We start from the raw sequence: 13,794 nt of genomic DNA on the forward strand, positions 1-13,794 counted from the left end.
GCAGTTCCATGAAACAATTCATGAATCACCAGTTAATAAAGCATATATGCATACACAAAACTGCATCCTGACTCTAGGTAGAAACAATAAATTTCTTCATTTAAACAGTTCAATTTTTAATACAAATAACTCTAGAAAACAGTTCCTAGGTCATTACTATAAGTAAACTCAAAATTGTCCCATTGCAATGAAATCACTATTGTTCATTTCATTTCTTAAGTGCCAAAATTTAAATGATAAATTCTGGTACTAGCCTTCCAAATATGAAGACATCCATAACCAAAATCTTTTTGTAGTTTTATCTTTAAGTTCAAAAAGTTCAAAAAGTAAATTCTGGAATCAGGCTTTTACTTCCAAATATGAAGAGACGTTTTACAACCAAAACTTTTTGCAGTTAACAATTTCAGTTCAAACAAACGTCTCTGCAACTTTTGTTCTCATGGAGATCTTTTTAGTTACAGTAGTATTTTAAATGGCACTGTTTTTGATGTTAGCTCAGGTTTTTCTGTGTTGCGTTGATTTTCCACGGATCTCAGCTGTGGATGCCTTGTGCTGGTTCTGGCATCTGCCATTCTTAGCTTCTTAGTGGCTTCTGGAGCTTTTGAAACCATTCAGATTGCCTGCTTTGCAGTCTGCTAGGACACTACCTTTTCACATATAACATATTTTGCCTTGCAAAGCATTTATACTCACATTCAACATTTACACTTTTTTACAAACTCACATATAACATATTAACATCTACTTATTATACTCCTTAAGGAAACTATAGAACTACTTTAGCAAATATATTTCTTATTACTTCTTATATACTTCTTATATTTATTCCATCTTCTTATTTCTTATTTAAACTTACATTTACAACTAGCATCTTTACTTCTTACAAGCTTATTAAGACTACCTTAGATACTTCCTGCAAGCTTATATTCTTAAAGGAACTCTATAGATCTATTTTACAAACTTATACAGGGCTACCCTTAGCATATATTTAACTTAGCAAACACCTAAAGATTTCTTAACACAGAGATCTAACAAGAGAATAATTTCTACAAACTCATATCTTATTTTCATCTTTTTCTACTTCTTACTCTTAATTATTATCACTATCTCTATTAGAAATATTCTCTTAACTAGACAGGAAGTACATACATCATTTCTAAAGTATAGAGTTTATAGTCAGCTTTGCTATACAATACTGGGATTTAGTGAGTGTTGTCATTATAGAGTTGTGATTCTAGTTGCTAGGGAACTGTAACATTCTCAGGACGAATCCACACCCCAAAGTTGCTGAGTTCAATCAGCCGTTCTGGAACCGGCAGAGATGCATTGTCAGCGGTAAACGGTTTTTAACTAGAGGCTGTCCCTTCCCCCAAATTCATAATAGCTCCCCTAAGTGCTTCAATTCAGACAAACGTTTCTACTGCAGCAGTACTTTTGGTTTGTTCTACCGAAAAACTTCACTTCATGCTGAGGGTGAAATTATCATATTTAGCTGCTGTAAAGCTCTTTGCAAAATACTGCACAGCTATTAGGTGATATAAAGTATTTTTCTAAAGGAGCTGGTGAAGCCAAAAGCGGCACAGCTCAGAACTCTGTTTCCTTGCTGTTTGCATTAACCCGTGACAACACCTCAGAAACACTAATGGAGCCACTTTCATTCTGGTTCCTTTATAGGAACGTCATTGGAGCTGACCCTCCTTAGTTCCACGCTCCTCACCAGGTGCTTCGGTAACCACCGAACTCATTCTCCTCTTGTGAAAAACCACAAACACGTCCTCAACCCCATGTTAACACAGGATCGGGACCCTTCCATAATCCCAAGCAGGGATCTTTCCATTTCACTTGAGGAAAAGTCACTTGGATGCCACTGTGCCAAAATCTATCTGCCGCAGACTGCTCACAGACATTCATGTTCAAAAAGTTCAGAACAAAAAGAGCATGATTTAATGAATTATGTGGTGATTGAGGGTAAATTTCTTCCTTTTCTATTTTTATTTTTTGAAGGTGTATTTTAAGACTGCTATGAGCCCTTTCCACAATACCTTGTCCCAGAGGATTATAAGGAATACTTGTTTATGTACGATTTCCCATTAGGTACAAAATTGTTGAAATGCCTTACTACTATATCCAGAACCATTATCGGTTTTAATAATTTTGGGGATACCCATACAGGAAAAACATTCAAAGCAGTGCATAATTACATGTTTTGTAGCTTTCCCAGGTTGTGCACTAGCCATTAAAAATCCTGAATAAGTGTCAATGGTCACATGTACATATTTTAATTTGCCAAATTCTGCAATATGAGTAATATACATTTGCCATAGATGATTAGGAAGAAGACCTCAATGGTTTAGCCCTAAGTGAGGGACAGGAAGATATTTTACATATCCCACATCATTTAACTATTTGATGAGCTGCTTCTTTGGTAAGATTGAATTGCTTTCTTACGCTTTTGCTATTTTGATGAAGAGCATGTGACTACTGAGCCATTTCCACTTGTAATAATGCAGCTATCTTTAACTTACCCATTGCATTACCCTCAGCTAAAGGGCCAGGAAGGTTGGAGTGAGCTCTAATATGGCCCACAAAGCATGGCAGCTTTCTTTTGTGGAATAGCATCTTGAATTTGTTGAAACATTTTGACTTGATTGTTGTTAGTTCCAGTTTTTTTTGTTTTTTTTTTTTTACCAAAACTGTTACTATTCAGAGTCAAGAACATAGATGTTCTTTCATGAAACATATCCTTCATTAGCGTACTTTGAGAAAAAGCATTTTCAGGATTTAGTATTTTCACTTCATTACCTTTAACTCCTGATGTTGTAATATTTAGCATTGATTTCTTATAAGGAACTTTCAGGTGAAGCAACTATTTTTTAAAAGACAGCTTTTGTGAAGTTTGTTTCCAGTCTATAAAGCAGTCATTTTTTTAATGCCTGTTTCCTTGTCTCCCTTATTAGATTTGCAAGGGAATTACTCATTGCAGGCAGTTTGTTCAAAAGGCAAAGAACTTTTTAAATTTCAATGTAAGTTTCTTCATAGTTAAGACAACATTCAGTGTATAAACTGCTTTCCCTTGTTTTAAGGATTTTAAGTGGCTTGTTTGCTCTTATAGGTAGCTTTTTTCTGATCTGAGTTCTCAAGAGGTAAGATTAAGCTTTCTAGCATTGCTTTAAGAAGAAACTTCATTTTGAGCTGAAAAGATTTTGGACAGTATGGTCATCTTTAGCTGAAAAACTACATTTCCCAGAATGCATTTCTCTTATATCAGTCCTTTGTTACAAGCTAGCTTATGGACTCCATTTCCCATAGTTCTTTTTCAATCTGGGAGTCAACTTCCAGTTATTTTAAGGGACCTGCTTTAGAAGTTTTTGCTTTTGTAACAAGAGATTTGAACCAAGAGTTTTAAGTTTTCACATATGGGACATTGAGAGATTTCTATTCTCTCCTCAGCTGGCTTTAACAGGTGTCTTTCCTTCGACACTGGCCCAGGATCAGAACCGCACTTGCCTGGTTAGCCAGCATTGAGGCTGGCATTCCTGATAGCAACTTTCCTCAGGGCTTGTGTTTGCCTTAGCCAGTCAGTGGAAAAACAAAAACATATACAACAACTTTTCCATAGCTCCTTCAGAGAGATTTTCTCCCACTGATTTTATTCTCATTTTGCTTGTTCCTTTCCCCCAAGATGCAGCGCTTCAGATATCTCAGGCTGCTCTGTTCCTGTTAGCTGCCTTTGGAGGTAGGGCCTTTCTTCCCCCCAAATCTGCCTCAAACACTTAGCAGCTTTCACAGGTCATGCATTTTCTGGGGGAGGAATCTGTCCCTTCTGTTTCTTCAGAGTCTAAGAGTTCCCAGTTTGGTCTCAAACCAAAGTTTTATCCCCTGTGCCCCAGAAACAGTTTCCGACAATACAGTGGCGGCTTTCCCTGCTATTGAAGGTAGGGGCTTTAGTCTGTTTCTGTTTTCGGGGTCTGTGAGGTTTGCGTACAGACTGAAAATCTAACAAGGGAGATTTTTGCTATTTCTAAACTCCCATTAGGACAGGTGTTTTGCCTCATCAAGCCTTCACCTGGCTCAGTCCCCCAGTGAGTTGTGTTTGCTTGTCTGGGTGCTCAAGGACAGAGCTTATGCCAGAGGCAATCACCCCTCAGGGCTACACTCCCTCATCTCACTGGGTATCAGTTGAAATAAAGCTTTTCTCAAAGAAATGCTTTCTCTGACAGAAAAGAAAGCTTTATTCCTGGATAGTTCTGTTCTGCCCTGGCTGGTCTCTTTCCCCAGACAGTGTTCTGACTCAGCAGCACAACTGCTTCAGACACAGTTCAGCTTTACTGCTTTCCTAGAAAGGTCCTTTCTCTGGTAGGAAAGCTTTTCTCAGATTTCTTTTTGCAGCTGTGGACCTATCCACCCGGGACTTGTAGGAAAGCGGACAACTGTGCCGTTCCCACCGGCTTTAGCTTTGTTTGTTCATTAGCAATCTTCCCCTGGGTCCTGCACCTTCCTGCCTCAGCTCTGTGCTCCAGGAAGTTTGCAACTGCAGGAACCCTAGTATCCTCAAAATGCACTCCAACTCCAACTCAGAGAAGCTGGCCAGTGACCTCTGAGTATTTGCTCAGAAGGGAGGATATAATGCTAACAGTTTGTATCACTTCAGGGGATCTTTGCTTTAGGGCAATTAGGAACACCTTTTCTTTCTGAAACACTCAGAAACAAAACCATTGATGCCTCAACTCCGCTGTAACTGAAAAGCTTGGCTCTTTTGCTTTTTTCAAGTAAGGTTTTCTGGCTCTGTAGCTTTTCACCCACACTCTCCCAGCGTTTCCCTCAGGGGACTCTGACCCACTGACTTTTACTAGCTTGAACAGACAGAGCTTAGAAGAGGTTTTTAGGAACTTGTCCCTGCCTCCTGTACATAAGAGGGCGCCAGATCTCATTACAGATGGTTGTGAGCCCCATGTGGGTACTGGGAATTGAACTCAGGACCTCTGGAAGAGCTGTCAGTGCTCTTAACCTCTGAGCTATCTCTCCAGCCTGCAGGGAGGATTTTTAAAGCTTGAAAGAGAAGTTAGGTTTTGCTTTCTTAAGAGGTTTGTTGTTTTCCCTTAGAACTAATCACAGATGATTCCCATAATAATATCTTCAGGTGATTCTAATTTTTGTCCTTCTGAGAGAGAATTCTGAAAGGCTTTTAAGTTTAAGAGAGAAAGATTAAGGCTTTTTAGAGAGATTTTTCCCCCAAATTTTTCAAGAAAAGCTTTTTAGTTTAAGAGAGATTTTTTTTTTCCCCAGAAGAGAAAGACCAACTTTTCCCAAAACTTCCCAACTTCAAATTTTGGCTTTTTATGTCCTCATTTTTGCCTCAGGGAGAAATCACTTTCTCCTGCCGCTTGGACTTAGCATTTCAGCTGTCCCCAGGTCAAAAGCTTCCATAGGAAACTTTTTCTTCCCCACAAGCTCAAAGAAGAGCTTTTTTACTACCAGTAAAGCCCAAAGAAAGATTTTCCCCCCAGATTGCATTCATAGCTCCAAAGTTAGAATATTGGAGTTTTTCTATCTAGTTGCCTTATTTTTTTCTACAAGATCTTACACTTCTAAGTTTTTCCTAAACGATATTACTACACTATGCCTTATATTTTTCACAGAAAGAAATTGAGAAAGGGATAGAAGATAGAAGATTTTGACAGAAGAGAATTTTGCGCTGCAGCATTGGACATTCTTCCAGTCCGTTTTCCTTTTCTCTCAAGGATAAAACCCCTGCCATATATATGTATATATTACATAACACTGGCATGCCACTTTCCACTGGCAGGGCTGACTCACACTTTTGCCAAAAACTCTGTAATAAAACTATTATTTTCCATTTTCTTTAGTCCCTAATACTTTGTTTTTAGTCCCTGTTCATTTGTCTTTAGTCCCCCTTTTTTTGTCTTTAGTCCCTCTTCTTTTTTCTTTTTTCTTTAGTCCCTGTTCAGGCGCTATTCTGTGGGGCATATACCCACCAACCCCACAGCTTCCCAGAGTTTTCTTGGGTGTGAGCAGCAGGAAATATTAGATAGAATGATTTATATTGCCAAGATAAACAGACAGAAAATAAAGGATAGCCTCGAGAGGGCCTGGAACCTTTTCCAAAGGGCCCAGACTATCTCTGCCCCAGGGTATTTATACAGATGCCAAGAGGGTGGAGCAAAAGACCTCCTCCCCCAGCACAGCCATGTGCAGATCATTTCAGACACCTGTACTCAGGCCTGTGGTCCTAATCATTCTCTCTATGCAGCCTGCTGGGTAAAGCCACCAGGAACCTGAAAATGGGCTCCCACAATAGTAGACAGTATAACAAACAATAGAAACCATAGCAATTATTTTTTCTACCTTTAATGACATTTTCCCTCTGATTATTTAAAAAAATTTTTTTTGAGACAAGTTCTCACCATGTAGCCTTAGCTGGCCTTGCTATGTAAACCAGGCTGGCCTTGAACTGTCAGAGATTAAAAGCATGTGCTACCAAACTCAATTCTCTCTCCCTGATTTTTTGTTTTTGTTTTTTGTTTTGTTTTGTTTAGTTTTGAGACAGGGTTTCTCTGTGTAACTGCCTACCCTGGATCTCGCTCTGTAGATCAGCCTGCCTCTGCCTCCTGAGTATTGGGATTAAAGGTGCACACCACCACTGCCCTCTCTCTTTGATTTTTTAACCAGAGGGCTAGCCTTTTATTTTATTTTTATTTTTAAAAAATATTTATTATGTTGTTTATTATGTTTACAGTGTTCTGATTGCATGTATTCCTGTGCACCAGAAGAGGGCACCAGATCTCATTACAGATGGTTGTGAGCCACCATGTAGTTGCTGGGGATTGAACTCAGGACCTCTGGAAGAACAGTTGGTGCTTTTAACCTCTGAGCCATCTCTCCAGCCCTAGCCTTTTATTTTTTCAGTGTCAGGGATTTATCCCAGGGTCATGGGCATGCTAGGTAAATTTTAGTCAAGTTCTGAGCCATTCTTAGTTTTTTTTTCTTTTTGAATTTTACTTTATGTATGTGTGTGGGGTGTGTACAGGCATGCACATGCCATAGTGAGCATGCAGAGATTGAGGGCAAGTTGAGGGAGTTTGTTTTTTTCCTTCCATCTGGGTTTCAGAGATCAAATTCAGGTTATTGGTCTTGGTGACAGGTGCCTGTAGCCACTAAGCCATCTCACTGGCCTTGTCCTCAGTTTTTTGAGACAAGTTCTTGAATGTAATTCAGGCTGACCTTGTCCTATTGATCTTGTTGTCTCTACCTCTGTAGTGCCAGGATTACTGGTTAAAAACACCTCACTCAGCGAGGCATTTTGTTTGTTTCTTTTTGTTTTCAGACAGGTTGTTTCTCTACTGTAGCCCAGGTTAACTTAGAGCTCACTATGAAGTCTAGGCTGGATTAGAACTTTGGCAATACTCAGAAATCAGTCTCTTGAGTGATGAGATTACAGGTATGAGTCACCAGGGCTGATTCTTGAGCCAGACACTTAATAAATTTTATTATGTGTGCATGTATGATATATGTATATGTAGGTGTGCACATGTTATAATATATATATGAAGGTAAGAATATGACTTTTGTGGAATCAGTGGTTTCCTTCTGTCTTTCATGATGAGTTCCAGATATTGAACTCGTGTCACTGGGCTTGTGCTGTGCTGTCAGGCTTGCATTTGATACAAATGACTTTACCTGCTGAGACAGGCAATTTTACTTTGTATGAGATTCTGAAATTTTTATACCCTTTCTGGGATGGGTGAACTGTTGCTTAGCCTATTTTAGAGGTTCTTAGGACCATTCTGATAGAATTGAGGGCAATGAATCACAGACTCCTCCAGTGCAGGCTTTTTGGCCTCCTTATGGTTTTAGTCCCACATACCCATATTTACACAGAATGCAGGAAAACAAGTTACATACAGGCCCTTGTACTCTTTTGTTTATTGAGACTGGATCTCATGAAGCCCAAGTCCTCCCAACCAAAACAAACAAACAAACAAACAACCCTCCAAAAACCAAAAAACAAGAAGAAAAACCTGGGCATGGTGCCACACTCAAGAGCAATGGTTCTTAACCTTCCTAATGCTGTGACCCTTTAATACAGTTGCTCATGTTGTGTGACCCGCAACCATAAAATTATTTTCATTGCTACTTTATTACTGTAATTTTGCTACTGTTGCAACCCACAGGATAAGAACCATAGCTCAAAAGAGAGGTAGGAGGATCAGGAGTTCAAGGTCATCCTCTATTACAAAGTAAGTTTGAGACCAGCCTGGCTATATGAAACCCTGTTTCAAAAACAACTGCAACTAAACAAAAATAAAATACACTGAGAAAATGCAGTTTAAAACAAACAAACAGAATCATTAAATAAAAGCCTCTACTTTCCTTTGTTTGTTTGTTTTTACATACAGGGTTTCCTAGCTGTTCTGGAACTCACTCTGTAAACCAGGCTGGCCTCAAACTCACAGAGATCCACCTGCCTCTGCCTCCCGAGTGCTGGGATTAAAAAAGACGTACACCACCACTGCCTGGCTTTCCTTTATTTATTTATTTATTTATTTATTTATTTATTTAAAAATAATCTATTCTTATTTCACGTGCATTCATGTTTTGCTTATATATATGTCTGTTTGAAGGTGTCAGATCCCCTGAAACTGGAGTTAACCGGCAGTTATGAGCTGCCATGTGGGTGCTGGGAATTGAATCCAGGTCCTCTAGAAGAGTAACCACTACTCTTAACTGCTGAGCCATCTTTCTAGCCCCAACTTTATTTTTGTTTCTTTTGAGACAGGGTTTCTCTGTGTAGCTTTGTGCCTTTCCTGGATCTCACTTTGTAGCCCAGGCTGGCCTCGAACTCACAAAGATCCACCTGGCTCTACCTCCTGAGTGCTGGGATTAAAGGTATGTGCCACCACCACCACCTAGACTCCAACTTTATTTTTAACTGCTAGGTTTCTTTAGTGTTTATCAAAGTCTGCAGATCTATTCTCAGACCTATTTCAGTGAATTACCTTTATGTCAAATTTCCATCCTTCATTTTTAATTTAGAGATATGGTGCTTATGTTTCTCAGGCTGGTGTCCACCTTGGTAGATATGACCTTGAACTTCTGATCTTCCTACCTCTACCTCCCTAGGACTGGACTGTCTTCATCTCTTGCTTCTACCCTAGTATTCAAGATCCTAGGTGACAGTTGAGGGTCCCCATATGTGTTTTTATGCCCTGGAGTTGAAGTGGCATCTGAATGACTTCACCTACTCCATCATTCTCTTCAGTATAAGGACTAGAATCTTGGATTTCATTTGAATGTCATCATTTGGACCTTCATTTCTGAATTGTGTGGCTACATGGAGCTGAGGTGGCCTTTGCTGTCTGCTGAGCTTCACTGTCATGGCCCTGAGGTAGAATAAGGTAGAAAAGAGCAATTATTAGACATTGATTTGTTGATTTATTTGGCGATTTACTTAAAGCACTGCTTGTACTGCCTATTTGCCAAGCATGACTTCACTTGCTACCTAGAACAGAATGACCTGGAGAAATAGCTGAAACAATGGGTTGTTGCCCTCAACAACCTGCTGACTGCCACAAAGGCTTCTGTAAACTCTGCTTGTTTGCTCACTCCACCTTGTGGTTTTAGAGTATAAAATGAGAATACAAACTAGACCCAACATTGAAGCCTTTCAGGAAGATATCCTGGCTTTGCTTCACTGGTGACATCTCTCTTCCATTCTCATTGGTGTCAGTGTGCTTATTCCAGACATTCCAGCAACATCCTCATTGTACTTCTCATTCCTGAAGTGCTGTTGGCTTATTGTGTGTTTAGTCCTAGGTAGAGACTCATATCTGAATGATTACCTGAATTTCCTCACCTCTGTCTTGTGCTTCTCTGTGTTAGGACCCTGGAGCCAATGTGAAAGACAACTACACCTGGGCCTTCATGCACTACCATAGTTTGCTTATCCAGAGACAGCCAATGTTGTAGCCCAGACCTAATGTCTCTATTTTAGTGCAGCTACAAACACCTGAGGTGACAATTGACTGTCCCACCTAGAAGTCCTTGATTTCATTCGGTGTAGGCATACAGAGATTTTATGTCAGTTGAACTCCTCAGATTAGGCCATGAATCTCAGCACCAATGTTGGCAGCAGAACTAAGGTAATGTACTGGAGAAATGGCTTAATAGCTAGGTGTGCCTGCTGGTCTTGCAAAGGACCTGAGTTCTCAGCATCCACATCAGGCAGCTCACAGCTCCAGGGGATTTGACACCCTCTTCTGGCCTCCAAGGGCATCTGCATGTGCACATACAGATACATACACATAAATAAAAAAATATGTATTTAAAAAGAACTAAGGTGATGGATGACTCTCCTTAGCATATCTGTCATTTTTTTTCCCATGTGGGTTCCCACAGCTGAGGTGACCCTTAATTCATGAGAATATCAAATCTCCCATCAATTGACTATGCTCACTTGGTCCCTCATGATTGTGCTTCAGTATAGACATTCAGAGCTAAGGTGACCTGTGAATATGTTTACTGAGGATCACATGCCCCTTACCCATTGTAGGTTCATGGAGCTTACAGCCGAATGTCTTCATCAGGCCCCTCATCTCTGTCCCTTATATAATACTAAGAGGTAAGGTGATAGCACTAGAGCCTTGGCTTCTGTTCCAGTGCACATGCATGCACACGCACACACACACACACACACTCACACACAGAGTAGGATCAGGTTGGTCTCCTCAGTCCTTCCTCCTGCTCACTCACAGTCATTCCCATGTCCCTTTTGTGCTTCTTGTTCCCTGTGCTGCCCCTGTATAGGAACCTCTGCTTCAAAGAGGCCATGCTAGCAGGTTCCCTGTTCCCAAGCTCTGTTACATCTCTTGCAGTCTATAAAAGTTGGGGTGCAGTCTGAGCGTTTGTAACAGTACTCTAAGCACAAAGAGCCTCTACACGGTCAGGACCATCTTCTTGTGTCATTGTCTGCTTTCCCTTTCCTCAAAACTTTAATATCATCTGCTGGCTTTGAAGACCCAGTACTATCCATCAAAGTGGTTGAGGATTTAAAAAGCTCTTTTCCAGGAGCAGGCATGAGGCTGGTGCCCCTTGATGATATGTAGAAGGAGGTGTGGAGGCATCTTTAGGGAAAGCTGGGCAAGATTCTGCCATTTTGGGGTTGACCGGCTTTATATCATCACTAGCCTTTTGTAAAACCTTGTCCACTCATTATAGCCACATGGCTGCTGTTCCAGGAGTCAAGAGAAAGCCTCTCTGTATCATGGGGGTAAAGCGAAACTATGTGGCCCTTTGTCTAAGCATGACAAAGTGATAGTCACGACAGTCATAGAAATGACTGTGTGGAGGTGGTATTGAGGTTTTCCTTGCACTTTGTGCCCTGTCTCCAAGAAGGTATTCTTGTTGTATCTGCTTTTTCATGGGCTGTGTAGTAAAAGTGGTGAGGCTAGGCTGGAAAGTCTCTACAGCTCAGCTCAGCTCAGAGCTCTGAGTCTCAGAGGACAATGGGGGCTTGCTGGTACTTACATTCGCCCTGCTAGCTCTCAGGCCCAACCTCAGTGGTACCATCAGCTCACCCATCTCAGCCTTTGCTGTGATTCCTGCTCTAGAAGACTATAGGTACTAGGAGGATGTAGGATGAAGGCCTGCCCCTGGGCTAAAGTCTGGCCTCCAGCCCTGTCCATGGAGCCCTGCTGCCTGCTCTGGAGCATCTTGGTTAGAAGTGTAATTGTCATACCTGAAAAGAATGAAAATATTTTTTTTTAAGCTGAGGATTGAACCCAGGGCCTTGTGCTTGCTAGGCAAGCACTCTACCACTGAGCTAAATCCCCAACCCAAAAATATTCTTTAGGCTAGGTGTGTACACACCCTTAATCCCAATAATTCGGAGGCAGAGGCAGGTGGATCTCTGTGAGTTTGAAGCCAGCCTGGTCTACAAAGCAAGTTTCAGGACAGCCAGGGCTATATAGTGAGACCTGTCTCTCTCCCCCCACCTCTCTCTCTCTCTCTCACACATACACACAGAATTCTAAACAGACACTTGTATCCCCTATTTTGGGGATACAAAAAGACTGAAACAAGGCACCTAGGGAATAGGAATTTTCCCCAGGAATCTCATGCTGGGAAAAGAAAAATGTTGAATTCCAATGTCAGCCAGAGGGAGATCTTGTCTTCAGGAAAGTTTGTCAGACAACCTTGCAAGAGGAGACTGAAACCCAGACAATGATAGGTTAGCGATGAGTGGGACTACACCTTGACCAGGACTGCTTATGTGTGTCTTCTATTTAGACATTAACCTCATGTCAGGACCCTAAATACAGACTTTGCAAAGGGGTCACTGGATCTGTTTGTGGCCACATTGAATAAATCTTTTTCACTATTAACTTGGCTTTTAATTGGCTTATTGAGGACAGATATCTGACCCTGGCTCATTAGGGCTGCCAGGGGCACAGGCTCTGACTCTAAGGTAAATAACAAGAAGGACCCTTAAGAGTCTGTGATTTGTCTCTATCTCCTATCAAGTGCTTTCCCCCACTATTTGGTGCGCAGGTGAAGCTCTCCTTTCACAACCTGGAGGTACCACTTCTACTTAAAACAGGGAACACTGTAAACACTCCAGTATGGGGGTGGGTGGAGGTGCTGCTGTGACAAACTTATAAGGGCCCACATCAACCTTTCTTTTGTGTGAACTATAGCCTATCATGTTAGATTGTGAAGTCAAGCTCCCAGCAATGGGATGAGATGTGATGACCAACTATATCAGGGTTAAAAGACAGAGGACATGTGTGCTCCCTAGTCCAATTTGGGTTCTGGTACACTCTTTTTGCAAAAAGAAACTGCCTTGTGAGATTATGTGACACCAAGATAGGCAAGAACAAACTTGTCAATGTTCAAGTTTCTTTTACCTTCATCCTTTTTTTTTTTTCCTTGCAGGTTTCTGGGAAGGATCTTTAGCTCATCCTTTAGGTCTGAGACCCTGCCTGCCATCATCACCCTAACCAGACTGTATTGCCATCCTGGATAGGAAAGCAGGGAGGGGTGTGGGTGCCCAGTTCTCAATAGCAGGCTAGTGAGAGGTCTTGAAGGTTCAAACAAGCCCTGGATAGGTGGCAATAGAGATAACATGCCTGTAGCCTCAGCTACTTGGGAAGCTGAGGCAGAATTGTTTGAGCTCAGACTGCTTTAATATAGCAAGAACTCTGTTTGAAAACAAAGTTGCCTTCCCAAGTAGGGGACAGAGGGGCCAAGTCCAAGTTGTTTTTCTTCCTATTAGCCTCCTGCTGACTGCCCGAGGGCCTCCTAGTCCTGTAACAGTAGGTCCTGCATGATTTAGATGCATGTTTTTGGCGCTCTGCTAGGAGCAGACTGTGCCTCAACTGCCCATTCTCTGGGTCACTGGTTTGCTTACTGTATAGACCCTCTGCCCTTTGATCATTGGTCCTGTCACCCTTATCTGTTAGAACTAAGGCATGGTGGTGGTGCTTCCTACTATATCCCCAGGACTCAACTAAGAGCATGGGCTCAACAGGCTGCTATGCTCAGGGCCATTGTCTTTGTTGGGTACATTGGCAGTGTGTTGAACCAAATTGCTGTTTCCCAGGCAAAAGGATACCTGAGGGTGTAGTTAGCTGCTATCATACCAGAATAAGATGGGCATCCATTCCAATGTGACAGGTACCCTAAGAGGCAGAAGCTAGACAGCCACAAACCAGGAATTTCTGGAATCCACTGATGCTGGAAGAGACAGAGGGGTCTCCCCTAGAGCCTCCTGAGGAA

The sequence above is a fragment of the Onychomys torridus genome, chromosome X (genome assembly GCF_903995425.1).
Source record: "Onychomys torridus chromosome X, mOncTor1.1, whole genome shotgun sequence".
Taxonomy (NCBI): Eukaryota; Metazoa; Chordata; class Mammalia; order Rodentia; family Cricetidae; genus Onychomys; species Onychomys torridus.